The sequence below is a fragment of the Triturus cristatus genome, chromosome 3_1, assembly GCF_964204655.1.
Source record: "Triturus cristatus chromosome 3_1, aTriCri1.1, whole genome shotgun sequence".
Lineage (NCBI taxonomy): Eukaryota > Metazoa > Chordata > Amphibia > Caudata > Salamandridae > Triturus > Triturus cristatus.
In genome coordinates this window covers 537,491,036-537,505,941 of record NC_140583.1, presented here as the reverse complement: position 1 = coordinate 537,505,941, position 14,906 = coordinate 537,491,036, and the positions used below count along the sequence as shown (strand labels likewise).

Sequence of the window (14,906 nt, the reverse complement as noted above, 5' to 3'; positions counted from 1 at the left end):
AAAAATAACTACATTTCCCATAATCCCCGCTACCCACCGTGGACGATAGTCCAGATACTATCTCAAATGTATAAAATCGTCATGAATAACGAGGAGCAGTTTTAAAGGGATGCAACAATCACTCTGACAATTACCTATTCCGATTGATAAATTAGAGGCTCAACCGTGCCTTTTCTGTAACTTTTTCGTGTTTGTGTATAACTTTATTGGGGAGGCTTATGCAAATCACATGACCTCACGTAAACAACCGGAAATGAATTGTTTCCTTCTAGGATATTTAAACCGTGGCACGCGCGCTGGAACATCGCTTCAAGCCGATGAAATCCATGCCACGTAGGTGATACGAAAGGAGAGGCCACACAGTCCGTGAGTACTCTGAGTGCAGTTTTGATAATGGCAATCCCGTTTTTTGAGAGTACCGTCACAAAATTATACCTTATCACGCTGTTTTACCTCCACGGCTCAGCCCCACCCTTTTGTTTCGTTTTATCTTCTTAATGTTTCTCCGTCGCAAACAACTACCACAATTGTAACGGTCCAATTTATATATATTTTTTGTCTTTTTTCGTTTTTTTTCAAAAAAACCTGATAACTAGGGACACTTCCGTAACAGCATGATTTCCCGTAAAATATTACCATTCTTCAAATGGGGTAAGAAAAATAAGTTACATGTCATGTTCCTTTGGTTTGAACACATCTTTATCAAATTTATGAGCAGTACCTATACAGACAAGCATGGGAGAGAATGCACGGATGATTCAGGTCTCTCTCCCTGTCCACGTCACGGGGGTGCACAATGTTTTTAAGAAGCAAACAATGTATACAAATAACCACAATACGATAGAAAGTGCTCCTTATATATAATATGAGTTTCAACTGACACATGATATGTCAAGAGCACTGATTGTCTTCACTGGGATCACATGTGGGTGTTTTTACAATGTGGTGTTTGTTAGCATCTACAGATTCGGACATATAAATACATGCCCTTATACATATTTTGTTTTGTTGTTTTATCTTTTCAGATGTAGTGACACAATTATACAAATAAAACCAAGACATAAAGGAGCAGCTATCTACCCTTTTTAATAAATAGGATAGGGAAATTCTCTGTTCTCTTTGTACCAGGTGTTCATATAGCCCTGAAGAAAGTCCTAGCACCAAACCTGGCGTTTTGGGCATAAAAGGACTGAAACATGTTGGCCTTAGGGTCTTAGGACCATAATTTTCCATATGACCCTATTATAAATATTTTAACATTCCTGCGAGACCCAAGAATAAAGGGATACTGGGGTCGAGCAGCGAATTTTTATCTTTATCCCCCTGGACTGGTATATCATTCAAGTGCTCCCTGGAACATTGGTTGAGCCCACCGCGACTTATAGGGGTCGTGGTGTCCCGATGATGAAGCATGACACCACTAGGGTGTGTGAGGAAAAATAAATAAAAACAAAGGTTTTTCCTGTAAGATCCCTCCAGAGGTCGCTTCACGTAGGGATATCCCAGTGATTTTCTTTCTTTCTTTTCTCTAGACTCACGGTTGTTGATCTCTAACAACAATCTTATGAGAACAACAGTGGAGTACTTTTTTGTGACAAAAACTATTTTGTATGCCCCTATTTTGCATTTAAATAAATTGTGTCATAATGCCCCTTATATAAGTTTTCAGTGTCCAACTCCACGAGTGGTGTAACTGTACCTAAGTTGTTCTCCCAAGATCCAGTGAGAGGACGTATAAGCATCTGACATTTTTCAAGTTAGTGAGAAGGTGTCTAGGAAATGAGAACTGATGCCATTGGCCCCCTATCGCAGATAAGCTTATACACACAATCAAAGAATTGTGGTACAACGAAGCCTATTTCACCGAATAAGCTACAAAATAGAAGCCCTTATCTTTGCCATTTGTGGTGAGCAAAAATGATTAGTAGAATATATGGTATAATCCAAGACACAAGTAAAATCTCCCATTAACAGCAGTTCACCGGACCAATCTAATAATTCCAGATAAAGCATGTTCAACATCTCCGGGTCATCCACATTTGCTCTGTACATCGCACAGACTACACATTTCTGCCCATCCACCACAAGCTGAGCAATCACCCATCAGCCCTTAGCATCAGATGGGACCCTCAGAGTCTTGCATTACAGGTTTTTTGCCACCATTATAGCAAAACATCGTTTTAAAGCAGCTTGTGACGTGTGTATAACCAATTTGTAACCCAGCTGTTTAGTTAGATGCCGATCTTTGTATGGCAGGTGTGTCTATGTTAGCACAACTATGTGTGGGCTATATATTTTATCCTCCTCCCACACCAGATGTCATTTTTTGGAGGAATTCAAGCCTGATGCATTCCAGCACATACAGTTAAATCTGCACTTTGTTACATGAATACTACCCTTAGTCATCCCATCCTGCCCTGTACATCTTATACACCGCCATCACATTGTAATAAAACCTCTAATTTCCCCCTTTGATCTCTCACCTGCCAGATGCCAAAACCTGGATGCATATGTCTTGCTAAGGAACAACCTCCCGCCCCAACTCATTCCCTGTCTTCCAGAAGAACCTCCATCCATCTCCTGCTAGGGAAACCTCCCCTACCCTTGGGCTATTGATGGTTGAAACAGCCCTAAGAGATAGCCCACCTCCTCCCCCAAATGCCCACAGATCATCTAGGCCTAACCTGTATATCATAGAAGACAAAGGAAAAAAGGGTCTGTGCAAGACAAAAATCCATATGACAGCCCAATAAAGTAGTGTCTAAACAGACAGACCCCTAACATATATAGGAGTACATATTCTGGTAACCATAAGCAATATTAGCATTTCAGTTGCCAAATCTTAATTACTTGGCTGTCCCTTTGATATTATTTAGGTCTGCCATGCTGAATAGATCTCATACCTATAAGTACCAACGACTGGAGACTCTCCATGATATAACTTCTGACATTGTCTTGTACTGTCTACCTAGACTGATCACTTTGGTGCATTCTTGAACAGGTAGGGACTAGATTTCAGAGCCAGCCCTATCAAACATCTGGCAAAAGGGCAGGTCTGAGAGCAGATGCAGAGCTGCAGCCAAGAGCCCACCGACTTCTGCTCAAGGTGTGTTTTCCATTGCGCTGAAGGAAATGTGATCCCCAAGAAGCAAATACAATGAGGTCTGGAGGGAAGAGGACAACCCTGTGAGTAGAGGTGAGTTGAACTGTTTTAAATGCAACTATCAACCTTTGAATTCCTAATATCTGCCCTCCGTATGTAAGGTTACCAGAAGAGTCCTTATTATCAAGGATGCAGTGCTACATTTGTGGCTTTGGTGCAACACTCTAATACATTCTGGGAGTTGCATTCCTGGAGGATCAAGCTTGATGCAATCTAACTGACATTAGAAGACAATGCATATGTAAAATTAAAAACAAAAGCCCAGGACTGGAGATCTGCATCCCTTGTGACATTGAGTAATTTGGAAACCGTTTCCACGTGTGACCTCAGGAGGGGGCACACAAGGATGCAGTGCTACACTTGGGGCTTTAGTGCAACATGCTAATGAATTCTGGGAGTTGTGGTCTTAACGAATCGAGCTTATTGCAATTTAACTAACATCCAAAAACAAGGATAAAAACAAAAGCCCAGGACTGAGCACTGCATCTTTTGTGACATGGAGTCATCTGGAAACCTTATCCACATGTGACTTCAAGTGGAGAAGCACAGGTCTGAAGGTCCAGTAAGGTGGATGCAGCAGGGTATTTCTGCACAATAGAGATGGCTCATTTTAAATGCACAAAAATAGAACAGAACAAATATATGCAGGAGTAAAGACAATCTGGAAATTAACATGTTTCTAAACTTTAGCAACTGATGTTCTTTTTATGTATGCATGTTCTAGCAATGGGTTTCTTCTGTCCCTCACTCCAAGCTAAAGCGTCCTGAGTTCAACTTTTCCTGAAATTCGAAAAGTAAGGGGAAAAAAAGAGTACCTGCATGGCAGGAGCCTACAGTAAAGGCCACTTCCCTTGGGAAGCTGTACTTGGTCGCAACTCCATGGACAAAGTCTTGACTCAAGCCCAGGAGGAAGACATGGGTGAGAAGAAAGAGGCGAGGAGGAGGCCCTGACCAATAGGAATACTTTTTTAAATACAAAAGATTTTACAAGCGCTGGTCAAGCGAAACCTAATTATGGGCAAACTAGGACACAGGGTGGTGACTAACACACTTCCTGACTACATTTTAAATGTGGTTATGCCTTATATCCTTAACAACTTCCACCTGTCCTCACATCCACACAGGTTATATGTTTAATACTGTAACCAAATCTATTTGTTTCCGTGTAGAATGAAATGCCATTTTTGTGCAAGATATAAGTTGTTCTAACACACCATGTGACCTTACGAGATGATTATCATACACCATTACCGTTTCCCATTCATAATAGCAAAGTCATTCTTGCAAAACATGTAGTAAAAGTTTGATTACGCCCTTGTTGTTGATTAAGTTGAAAACTCAACAGTTGTGCTCACCAGAGATGTAATATACTGTGTTGATAAGTGTACAGATGAAAGCCCAGCCTACTCGTTTCCCTGGAGTTTTCATTATCATAATATGCGAGGTTCCTAACATCTAGAGACCCCTCAAAGTGTGGATTGGATTCTTCTTAAGTGTAACCATTAGGCTGCCTTGAGAATGCGAGAAAGTATGTTTGGTCAATCTAACCCACTCTTTAACCCCTCTGTGCAAACTGTAGCTAATGACAGCTGATTATTATTTTTGGCATACCTAGTTGCAAACTAGGGTGTTGATTATTGGCCTCCTCAAATTAAATCCAAAGACTTGGGGCACATGGGATCCCTTCATGATTATTTTAAATTGAATGTAATGATCAAATATTATGTGCAGCCATCACTAGTGTAAACCTTCCCAAACATTGGTATACATGACAACTGCAAAGGTTTCATAAGCATTATGGAACACCTGGTACCAGGGTTATGAGAAAGTGTTTGTGACTGCTCATGGAGGTCAACCCCACCCCCAGTTTTTTCTGCCTACTGTTACATTGAATTAATCTGAAGGGAATAAACATAGCATGCTGCCAAAGAAGCCCCGAGGTTTGCATAAAGGTACAGGTCCCTTAAATGTCCGACTCCTACGTTAGAATGACTAAACCAAACACAACCGCAATTGACTGAGTGTCTGAAATTTTGAGATGCCCTGGACATTGAAAAACAGTGAGGCTTCAACCAACTTCCCAACTTTGGAGCAGATTTCCCTTGTGCCACCGGTGTATCACTTTTTGTGTCGCACCGGTGCCACATTTTACTGCTCCATATTTACAAGGACAGGAAAAGCCACCCTGCGTAACCTTTCCTGTCCTTGTAAATATGGCCCCTTTGCACGCAGCACTTGTGATAAGTGTGCCTGGCATTGCTGTCCACTAGTTATAGTGGGCACCTTGCACCAGTCCAAACAACCCCTTAGAGGTGATAGGTTAAAGACAATCTTATTTGAAAGCTATCCTAGTCGTAGCAGCCTTCAGGCTAAGTCTTGAAGGAATGTAAAGCAGCTTGTTTTACCAGTCTGTAATCTCTTGAATGACCAAATGAAAGGAAAACCACACCAGGTATATGTTATTCTTGGGGGTCTCTAGTTGGCACAGGTATGCACTTGTGACAAATAGGGACCCTCTCCTCTAGTCAGGGTAAGGGGGTACACTCCTAAAATAACCCCTGCTCACCGCCTTGGTAGCTTGGCATGAGCAGACAGGCTTATCTCAGAGGCAGTGTGTAAAGCATTTGTGAACATATACAGTAACCAAGTGACAACACTACAGATGGACACCACACAGGTTTTATATCAAAAATAAGTATTCTTTATATAGATTTACCACAAGACTACTAAACGAGAAAAACACACAATACTGTTACTTCAGATGGTAGAATTTTGCTTAGTTCTCTTAAGTTCTTAAATGCGACACTTTAAGTCAATGTACCTTTTAGATGCGACACGCAGGGCAACAAAAGGTGTTGCAACGATGTTAATGCGATGAAGTTTTTGGTGCAAAGAAATAAAGACGTGAAGATCTTCCAGAAGCGTTATGCTTCTCCGATGTTGCGAGAAGACTCGACTCGATGCGTCAGCTGCAGCGGCGACACCCTTTACGCGATGCGACAACAGGGGCCTTCGCAGCGGCACTCTTCTCCGACATTTGCGAGATGCTTCTGCTCAATGCGATGATGCAGCGGTGACACCCCTTTACGCGATGCGACGACAGTAGCTCCGACGGCGGCACGCTTCTCCGTGGATGCGAGGCACTTTTCTTGATGCGGTGCAATGCGACAACTATGATGACTGCGATGGCGACATGCTTCCTCGATGCGAGACTCTTCTCTTCATGCGGTGCAATGCGTCAGCTACGATGGCTGTGATGGCGACACGCTTCTTCGGCGTTGCGAGACACTTCCTGGATGAGGCGAGACGCTTCCGCTCGATGCAATGCTGCAGTAGCGGCACACTTTACAAGATGCGACGACAACAGCTCCGATGGCGGCACGCTTCTCCTTCTTGAGTAGCGCTTCCAGCTACTTATGACACGCAGTCCCTCAGAAGGCCCAACAACAGCAGCCGGCACTTCCAAAGAACTTTGGGGAGCTGGGGGGTGAAGTCTGTTGTTTCTGAGACTTCAGCAGAAGGCAAGCTCTTTTCCAAGCCCTTGGAGATCCTTCACAAGTTGAGCAAAAGTACACACAACGTTTCTTTCTCCTCTCTTTGGCAGTAAGGCAACCACTGCAGGCCAATCCACCAGGTTCAGGGATAGTTTCCTCCTCAGCTTATTCTGGTTCCTCCCTCAGCAGAGGTTCTTCTTGTTTTCCCAAAGTGATCTAAATTCTTGGGATCAGGGTCCCAATACTTATACCCAGAAATCCTTTGTCCTCTGAAGGCAGAGGGGCCTTTGCCCAGTCCAAACCAGTTCCTGAGCACTTTGTTTACCAGGATTCCTTCTCTTCATTCACTGTGCAGGGCAGAGACATCAGCCGCTCCCCAGGACGTGGAGCCAGCATTGTGGAAGGCAGGCGCAGCCCTATTCAGGTCCCAGGTGCAACTCCTCCCACCCATCTAGAGGCAGATCTCTCTATTCACCACTGGGGCACTTCACCCTGTCTCCTGGAATTCCCCAGCCCTGTCACTCAAACTCCAGACAAAGGAATACACACAGCCTAGCAGAGGCAGGTTTGAATGGTTAAACAAGAAAATGCCTACTTTCTCAAAGTGGCATTTTCAAACACAGAATGTTAAAACCAACTTCACTAAAAGATGTATTTTATCATCCTGAGTTCAGGCATTCTAAATTCGAATTTCTATCATGATCCCTGAGTCAGTTAGGATTATAAAATGTAATAATCAAACTGCCCATTCTGGCCTATGGAGAACAGGTAGCCTTGCAATAGTGAAAAACAAAAATGTCTGTAATTCACTATTAGGACATGCCACACACACCAGGTCATATCCTACCTTATACTTACAATGCACCCTGCCCTTGGGCCTACCATAGGGGTGTCTGATATAAAGAAAAGGGAAGGTTTAGAGACTGGCAAGTGGGTGCACTTGCCCAGTCAGCATGACAGTAGCAGACTGCACACAGGCTCTGCAATGGCAGACCTTAGACACACTTTTACAGGCTGCTTCTGTGGGTGGCACAACCAGTGATGCAAGCCTACCAGCAGTATTTGGATTACAAGCCCTGGGCAATCCTGGTGCACTGTACTTGGGTCTGACAGGTAAACCAAACCAACCAATCATGGAATCACAAATCATACATCAATTTACAAAAGGGAGCACTTGCACTGTGGCACTGGACAGCAGTGGCACAGTGCCCTGAGCAACTAACACCAGCAAAAACAGATGAGGCAACGGCGAAAAATGGAAGGGAGACTCACCCCAATGTGCCAGGTCTAACAGTATATATATAAAATATATGTATTTATTACTAAAGACACCTGCCTAGTCTCTTTATGAGGCTAGAGGTCAAAGCACATATGTTACACTTCAAATATCACAGTAAATGATCACAATATACGGTAGGCCCTAGGGGCGAACCAAACCATATATTAGGAAAGTGGTATAAGAACCACAACTTGACTAGACACAAGGCCTAGAGCCTGTAGAATGGCTGGGACCCCAAGGAACCACCCGAGGTAGTGACACAGTGGACCCACGGAAGACGTGTGCAGTGTGAGAACACAGCTGCGAGGTTCGTTAGCTTCTATGGGGAAAGTCGCGGTTGGAATTTAGATACTTAGAGGTGGACTAGGAACAAACCCTTTTGGACTTGGATGGTTCTGGGCCAAATCCCATGGGAGCACCGGAGTACTCGTGTTACCTCACCAAGGGAAGCTGGGTGCACAGGTGTCAAATGGTGTCGGGTCGCGTCGTCATTTTCAATGGCAGCATACTGAAAAGTGCTGCTGCCGGGAAGAGGAGAAGTGTCCGAAGAGATCCAAGCCTGGATCGAAGATGTGAAGAATCTGAAAGCAGAGGGGACAGAGTCTGGGTCACTTGCCAGTGACCAGGGGCATGATAGACGAATGCCCACCGATGTCGGGTGCTTCAGGTGCAACAAGGGGAAGCTTGAATGTTCAGCCACGAGGACCAGGAGGCATTGAGGACAACCAGGAGCTGGATTCGAGCTGTCCCACAAAGGATGTCGAGTGCAGCAACATCAGTGCCAGGATTGGACACAACAAGCCTTGGCAACAGCAACCCATGCAGGAAGAGGTAAGATGTTTCGGTGCGGACCAGCAAGATCCTGGGGACTCCCAAAGCAATGGAGAGTCAGGGCACATCTGGAGCAATCAGGGAAGCCCAATTAAAGTTAGAGTTTCCTTCACCGAAACCCACCAGTCGATGGACCAGGGATCGCAAAGGTACCTCGAGCGACACAAAGTGCCGGATCACGGAACACTTGTGGAATGTAGGCAAGAAATCTTCAGTGGAAAAGGTGCTTGGGGTCTGGGCTACAAGTAACCAAATGCACAGCCTCAAGGGACGTCGAGAAGCTAATGCACTTGCAAATGTGCACGGTGTCCAGGGGTTCCGGTTCCACGATACCCACGAGGGCTATGGGTCTCAGCTTTGCTAGAGACTCGGGTCAGCCTCTGGGAAGTCTGGAAACCCACCTCCTGTGTTGCAAATACTTCGGAGTCCGGCAGGAGCTTCGGAGATGCAAAACCAGTCAGATGCATCTTTGGTGCCTGCCTTGCAGGGGAGTAACTCCTTTACTCCAAGGGAGATTCTTCAGTCATCTAGTCGCGTAGATCATCGAAGTTCTGGGATTTCTGTATCAGAGTTTCATCCAGGTGTAATCTAAAGTCCTGTAGCCAGGGGTTCCTTTCTTATACCCAAGGAAAGAGTTGGACATACTCTGGGGACCCACCTATGGGAGGATCAGGAAAGAGGGGTGGCTACACCCATTTCCTTTGTCCAGTTTTGTGCCAGAGCAGGGGCTGGTAGCCCCTGCAACCGGTTCGAGCTGGACTATGCACAGAGACACCAAATGTGCCCCCAGTGCAGACTTCAAAGCACTCTTGGAGTGCACCCACCCAGCCCTAATCCACTAAAGCCTGTCTGGGAGATGATAACACCTCCCTGTGACAGGAAACCTATTGTGCAGGCCTCCCCTGCCGGAGGTTTGGACAGCAGCAGGAGGCCAGACTTGTGTCTTGGGCTGGCAGCATCCATTTTGTGATGCCAGGGCTCTGTTAGCTGATACCGGGTATACCGGTGCTGTCATGTCTCTCCCTCTAGAAGGGTGGGATCAGGTATGATTCCAAGGTGTTTGACACCAAACACAACATGTTTCTGTGTAGCCATCCCAAAGTTAGCATTTACCGCAAGGTTATAATGCACTTAGGAGTATATGGTCAGGCTGCATCACTGACAACACCGGAGAATAGATTCCAAAGGCTGTAGAGGGGCTCTGCTCATGCATGGGTACCCTCTCCCATAAAACCAAGCACCCTGCCTTCAGGATTGATAAGGCCTGCCATAGGGGTGACTGATAGGTTTATATGTGCAGTGATAGGGTGAGATATAGTGAACCTATATCTCAGTAAGGGGTGCATGCACCACCTTACTCAGGCTGCAGTAGCAGACCTGTGGTGTCATTTTGGAGGGCTTCCCAGGGGTGGCATAATACATGCTGCAGCCCCTGGTAGGCCTCTGTGGTACCTATGCCTTGGGTACATAGTATACCATATACTAGGGAATTATAAGGGCACCCCAGAATCCGATCTGTGGTGTACCTAAGGGATATGGAATCAATTTATAGAGGAAGCAGCTAGGCTGGGGTCCTGAATTGCAGGGCCTCAGCCAGACTAAATTCGAAAAACAGTGAAACATCAGCAAAAAGTGGGGGTAACCATCAGAAGCAGATCCTACTCTCCTACAGCACTCACTTTGCGTGAAAGGGGTGTTCCGTGGGTGTTGCTGTGGGTATTCCCATGCAACAACCATGTACCAGACATATTTCCAGTTTTACGAGGAATCGTAGATCTGGAAATGAGTGTGAATGCTACGCCTCCCCAGGGGAGGCATAGGGAGGCGCAGCGAGGAGAAATTTATTAATTTCTCCTCGTTTTCATTTCATCTTTCTATGCCTGCTGAATTCTGTAGCACACATAGAAAAAGGAAATCACCTATAATGATTGTCTATGTACAGGAAGGGTTCCCTTCCAGCACATAAACAATCATTGAAACAATGAAGTTTTTCACAAATTCTATGTGTGCTAATGCAGCACATATAGAAGCGGAAAACCGGCATTTCAGAACCCTTCCTGGACAAAAACAATCTCCCCACGACGCAGGCATGGTGTAAGTGTGCCTGCGACGGTGCATGGCAGCAGTTTGTGCGCCAGTGCAGGGGAAAGCACAGAGATGCGGCATATTATTGTAAACATGGTGCATCCCTGTGCTTTGAAAGTGACTCAGTGCGGCACAGCCAAATGGCTTGCGTTCCGCACTGAGTCACTTTCTTGTAAATCTGCCCCTTTGTATATACAGGGGCAGATTTACAAGCCCCTTGCACCACCAGTGCGTAACTTTTTGAGTCGTACCGGTGGCGCATTTTACTGCTCCATATTTACAAGGACAGGAAAACCCACCCTGCATGACATTTCTTGTCCCTGTAAATATGGCCCCCTCGCACGCAGCACTTTGCGTGAAAGTGGTGTTCCACAGGTGTTGTTGTGGGTGTTCCCACACAACAGCCATGGAACCAGACACATTTCCGGAATTACGAGGAATCTTTCTTGTAAGTCTGCCCCAAAATTTCACTGGACCTGCATGGACTTTTGCTGCTACAGAGCATACAAAGTGTGGAGCACATGTGTTGTTCTCATGCTCCTGGCTGAACATGCAGCTCTGCCGAAGCCCTGCTTAAATACCTTGTTGGTGACCTCTCTTTGTGTCTCTGTGGAAGCCATAACCAGCCAAACAAGTCCTGACAGCAAGAAGAGAGCTGGAGCCAACTATATCAATCACCACAAAGCAGGGGCAGGATGCTGAAGATTCAAATTCATGAAGCACCTCATTCCCCACACCAGTGACCGAGACAGGTCACTTGAGAGAATGGCTGCTGAGAGTGCTCTCTTCTTTGCAACAACTTTTATTATCTTTGTCTATTTCTTTGCTCTGTTTTAACTGCCATCTGTGATGGTCCGGCACCCAGCTCGCAGGATCAAGCAATCCTTGTGTCAAGGTGAGCCCTTCATGGTAAAAGGGTAACAACCTTAGATGCAGTGTGGCACCTGCAAGGTCAGCGTGTCTCTAATGTACTGATCCAGCGCAAGAATGGGAAATGGGGAACAACATATACCGATATCCTCCCTGCGTCACAGACCCAACGTCACACTAGCTCATTCACACTGTCGTAAATAAAATATTACGCGTTCGGAATTTCTATATATCAATATGATCATGCATGAAGCAAGAGGCTTAGTCCGTGGTATCAGGTTCAAAAAAGGGCTTTATTCAAATAACTCGAGTTATAGGGAGAATAGTTCCATCACCACAAGGGATCAGGACCAGGATTCTCAAAATATATTCTCAAACTTTATTCACAGAGTACAGTATATATATGTTTGTAATAATATACGTAAGCAGGAGTGCTTCAGGCGGAGCAAGAGAGAATGAGATATGAGCATGTGGGTGTGTAAGTAGGCGTCCACTTGATGATAATAGGTAAGTGTCATAGGTGGGTGGATGCCTAGAGGGGGTTGTGTGATCCGCTGGAACTTTACTGGAACTTTGCCTTACTTGTGCTCAACTCGAGCATGACGTGTAACTGACGTGTGAAAGGGTTGCTATGCAACCGGGAAGTCTGGAGTCTGGAAATGAGGCCTTCAGTGTCAGGGCGACCAGCACATCTTGTATTATCTGGTATCTAAAGTCTGGAGCAGGGACTGATTCGTGACATAGGTTGCCCATCACCAAGAGCCAATGTGGCATTTATTTCTTCGTTTACTGCTGAAGTCTTACATGGGGGCTATGGGCTTTTCACTGACGTGAGCTTTGTAATCGCACAAAAAGAGACAGGAAGGCTAGGCTTTCTCCTTTGCAGATGGGTCATGTTTATCCCTCCTTCTCCAGGCAGGAATGTGGTTTCGGTAGGAGTAAGCAGATAACCGTGCTCAATACTGTCTCGGCACCTCGGTCGGGGCCCCTTTGGCTGAGGCCCAAGTGTGCAAGGCCAAGGATACACAGCTGCAGCTTTCAGAGCGTTCTGAGGCCTGAAACCTCTTTTCGGCTCTGGCTGAGCCACAATAATGGAAATGCGGGAAAACATGATGTAAAACGTGTAGGCCTCAGAGCAGAATTGTTGTTTCTCTCATGGGAGACTGGATTATGGTAGGCCACGTTATAGCATAAGCATCATGATAGACAGGCCATGGAGGGGAAATACATAGGTTACATGTATGTGCACATGAGTGGTGGGGAACACACGGGGACACATAGGCCTCATGATATTTTATTTTCCTCATTCCCTCCTTGTCCCCTAGTGGACCCTCATGTCACATTTATTTTCATGAGACAGTCAATCTGTTCTTGCAGCATTATTTTACCATTTTCAATGCTCTGTAAACGGGGATGTGGAACACGTGCAGTAGCACACAGGCCGCAAATGGCCGGGCCACACTGCAGACATAGGCAACAACTGAATACCATCAGTAGTATTAGTCCACAGACTGTCAACACTTTCCATCCCCATGCTGATATTATTTCCCAGAGCCAACTGGACCAAGTCCACGTGCCTGGGTCTTGGTGTATGCTTTGGGCAATCTTGTGGAGTCTTGTTATTGCTTTGTATACAGACGGTGCGTTATTAGGTATGAAAACGCAACAGCTGGAACCGATGACCCTACAGGCCCCGCCCCTATCCGCTAGGATGACGTCAAGAACAAGACGATTCTGAAGAACGACCATTCTCATAGCAGACTGTTCCTGGGTCAAGTTCCCCAGGGCTGATGCAGTCTCATTAGCAACTGTTTCTAGAATCCTTGTTAGTCTGCGGATAAGTTTACTATTCTGGACGGGACCTATGAAGAAAAAGAATCCTTTGTTGAAATCTGTATATTGTTCCCAAGCTGTTTCAGTCTGGTCAATGCCGGAGGCATCGAGCCCTCGTCTGTGTCTGATAAGTGCTAGTTGGAGATTTTGATGATAGTTCGATGGGGCCAAGAAAAACGGGTGGTAAAAGAAACGATATATAGCACGTCCCACCCCAGTCTAAGGGTAGTTGCACATAGGCTGTCTGGCCACAAATAAAGTAGGTGTGTCGTGATGCTCTGAAGTAAGACTTTCCTTTGTCTTTAAACACCAGTATAGTGTTACACTCGCTGTGCCCCAAATGTACAGAGCCTTCTTTTCTGACACACAAGTTCCCTTTTACTGGCAGGACTGTGATTGAGGATGGACCTAAATTGTGTATGGGCTTGACATTCAACACTATAAAGGCGAGGGTCGCATTTCCTTGCAGATACTCTTCATTTTCTAGATCTGTACCTTTCCTTTGGGGAAGACCTTCATCTGGGAAACATGCTTTATTCATGACTTTATTCAAATTACCCCATACCCAGTCGCCCCTACAATCCTTGTCTTGACATTCTTTGGCATCACCGTTGATGGATGTCATTAAGGCAAACCATGCTCCGCAAGAACCATTATGGGAGAATGGAAATGGGAAAAGAGGCAACACTCCCTTCACCTTCTGATACGGGGGAAGTCGGCCACAGACCCAGCAGTCTGTAGCATTGCTAGTCTGATGTGAATGGTGCAGCATCTGAATAAAGGTATTGTTGCGTAAGGCAAGTCGATATGATAGCTCATGGGATGGCAGATCACTAAATGTGTGCTTTATGGTATCATTAGTAGAAGAGTGTAAGAGTGAGGCAATAGGAGGAAAAATAGTATGTAGTATTAAGCTGATACATATCATCGTGATGCATAGAAGAAATAAAAAAATCAAAGTCACTATACATCTACCACGTAATATTTTACAGTATTTGCTTTTCATCCTGCTCTTTTTCTCATCCGTAGTATCCAAGATCTTATGCAAGCCAGAATACATGTTCAACCGCTTCACCACCTAGTGGACTTAATTGATCAAACGGGTTCTGACTTTTTAGATCTAAGTTTAGCTTTGTACTCCTGCTGGGGAGTCTTCTCTAGTAAAGGGGGCTCAAAGTCTGAAAAGTTTATGTCCTTTTTAAACGAATCGTCATTTCCAAAGTAGCGTTTACAATGATGAAGATGAACCCATCCTTTCCGTCCTTCGACTTTAACAGCGGTCCTCGTGGTCAATAATACCAACTTGGGCGTCTTCCACCTTGGCTCAAGAGGGCTTGTTCTATCAAAGTTC

The 14,906-nt window shown here is 45.2% G+C and overlaps 1 long non-coding RNA gene across 1 annotated transcript in view; it reads left to right on the top strand.

Moving 5' to 3' along the window:
• Positions 1-288: 288 nt before the first annotated feature.
• Positions 289-14,906, top strand: part of LOC146860555 (uncharacterized) — a 58,387-nt gene continuing 43,769 nt past the window's right edge. The window contains exons 1-2 of the long non-coding RNA XR_014979170.1: positions 289-366; positions 3,002-3,196. This is a non-coding gene — a long non-coding RNA (uncharacterized LOC146860555). The remainder of the gene's footprint in view (positions 367-3,001; positions 3,197-14,906) is intronic.